The sequence below is a fragment of the Anopheles darlingi genome, chromosome 3 (assembly GCF_943734745.1).
Source record: "Anopheles darlingi chromosome 3, idAnoDarlMG_H_01, whole genome shotgun sequence".
Taxonomy (NCBI): Eukaryota; Metazoa; Arthropoda; class Insecta; order Diptera; family Culicidae; genus Anopheles; species Anopheles darlingi.
Window position 1 is genome coordinate 7,903,967 of NC_064875.1, and position 2,500 is coordinate 7,906,466.

Below are 2,500 nucleotides of genomic sequence, written 5' to 3' on the forward strand. Positions count from 1 at the left end.
ATCAACAGGAAAACGCACAGAACACAACGCACAACGCACGCACACAGGGGTTGAAGGGACGCAAACAGGCGAGCGCGAACAAGGGCACCAGTTTTTGTTTGGGATGTTGTTGGTTGTTTTTTTTTGGGTCAATTGGCCGGTGCAACAGGATGGTGATGAATGAAGGGGTGTGGAGCGATAAAGAAAGAAAGAAAGATAAAAAATAAAGAAGATGAGAAGAAGAGAGAAAGATAAAGTATAAGAAACCATTAGACGCGATCAATGCGATCCTTTCTCCTTCGTCCATTACTCCCAGGAGGAGTAATGAATTCTTGGAGTGTCCGCCATAAACGATAGCATATGGTTACTACGATCATCGGCTATCGTCTACTCCTCTGTCTACTAAGCAAATGAAAAACCCCTCCCGGGACAAGGAAAAGTCCCCTCGGTGGAAGAAATTTCGCAGCCTCTTCGCGAGACACACACACATAGGTTGACACAGGCGTTCGTTTTGCGTATCTTTCGTACATCAATTTCACAGGACTGGTTCACTCCATGGTAGGGGGGCACTTTCCTTATCCCGTTAGGTACAATGTTAGGCAATTTGAAGGGGAAAGAGTAGAGTAGGAAGAAAAGACAGAAAATGTGAGAACAGAACAGAGATTTACAAATTTAGATAACAAATCAGAGACCGTAGGAACAGATGATAGAAATGAGATGAAGGATAATGAAGTGGTTTTGAAACATGCAGTAACCAGCGATGATAGAATGGCAGCCAAGCGTGTGTAAATGTGCTAGAAAAGTAAGACACGGAGGTAGGGCAAAAGAGGGTAAAGATTGTGAAAAACAAATAAAGCCACAAACGGCACGAACCAACACCACGGCAAATGGATAACACAGTGTGTTAGAACAGTTGCAAAACGGAAACTCAAAATCAAACGCGTCCAAACAACATGAAACACAAAATTGAGAAAAGAAAGAGACAGAACATATAAAAAGGGGCACAAGAAAAGGTTAAAAATTATCACCAAAGTGCAAAACCCGAGTAGTGAGAATGGGAAAAGGATAATAGAGGGGTCCGGAGGAACTAGTAAGACACAGTAGTAACACCGATTACAATCAGGAACAGAAAAAAAAAACGTGTAACGAACAGCACAAACAGCACAAAACATCAAAGGAACATGAATATCTCACCGATCACGGGCCAGATCACGGGAACACACATACGTACGGGAACGCAACAGTGACACAGAGCCACAGACACACACACACGTATGAGGCACGCGATCTTGAGATCTTGAGTGTGAAATGTTTTCTGGGCGTTTGCGGCGCTTCTTTTGCTCAGGGACGCCGCAGCTCTCGTCCTAGCTACTTTTATATGCCACCGATACGAGCATTTCCAAGATCCAAGATGTACTTGAACCTAGCCGTAAAGGCCGTTCTCTTGTTGCAGGCTTTTGCTGCTAACTGTCCCAACTGATTGTTTCCATTGCGTTTGAGCTTTATCATCTGGTCGGTGAGGTGGGTGTGTGTGTGTGGATGCGTGTATGTGTCTTTCGGGACGTTCTGGATGGTATACACATATATAGACACAGCAGAGACATAGACAACAGATGATGACAACATCCCAAGAACTCGCATTCTCGCACTCAACACACACACACACACACGACAGAAAAAGGAGAGACGTCACAAGGTGATTGGTTTGTACATCCGGTGGCGAAAGGACGGTGGTCCGCGCTGGTCATAAGCGTTGCCGGCACTATAGGCACTCCAACCGTTTCATGTTGCATTTGCTGATGGCGGTGGTTGTAGGTGGTTGGTGGTGTTGGTGGTGGTGGTGGTGGTGGTGCAGCTGTTGCTCAGTGTTCTCGGGCTCTTGGCTGAATGAAGGGCGGTTGGTGATGATGGGCGACGAAGAGGATAATGGAGGAAGGCGGGAGGGGGGTACTGAATAGGACAGCAGAGTGGGTAGATGATGTGACGATGGGTGGTTATGGATGGATCACGGAATGCATACAATGCCGCTAAATGCCGCTCGTCTGCTAATTACATTGCTTCCTATGCTTAGCATTGTAGAATTTGTGCATTTCATGGACAGCCCCGTTCATCGCGCAGCCGCACCGCAAACAGTGTTGCATCGATGCATCAGTTCTCATGCATGTTCTTTCACGTCACGTTCGCGGCAGTGGTCAGTTCCGAGGTGTCAGTATCATTCCAAGGAGGTATGGAAGGGTATGGCGTTTGGCGAACTTTACACAGAGAGACATATTTTCTAACGGCGCTGTACTGCGTCAACTCGCTGGCGTTAAATGGTTGCATGGGGAGGGAAAGAACCGGAGAACCGACAGGAGAAGGTGTGCAGAAGAACGAGAACGCTCCAAATCACAAACAAGTCACGAAAAAATCGCCTCTTTTCCATTAGTCACAGACATAATACGATTTATTTGCCAAATAGTTTCATCCAATTTTCCGTTTCGATACAAAACTGGCCTAATCGAAGCGGAGCGGGGTAAAACCA

The 2,500-nt window shown here is 46.3% G+C and overlaps 1 protein-coding gene across 4 annotated transcripts in view; it reads right to left on the bottom strand.

The window, feature by feature from the left end:
* Positions 1-2,500, bottom strand: part of LOC125953978 (muscle LIM protein 1-like) — a 13,912-nt gene that overhangs the window by 4,138 nt on the left and 7,274 nt on the right. The gene's annotated exons all lie outside the window — the stretch shown is intronic.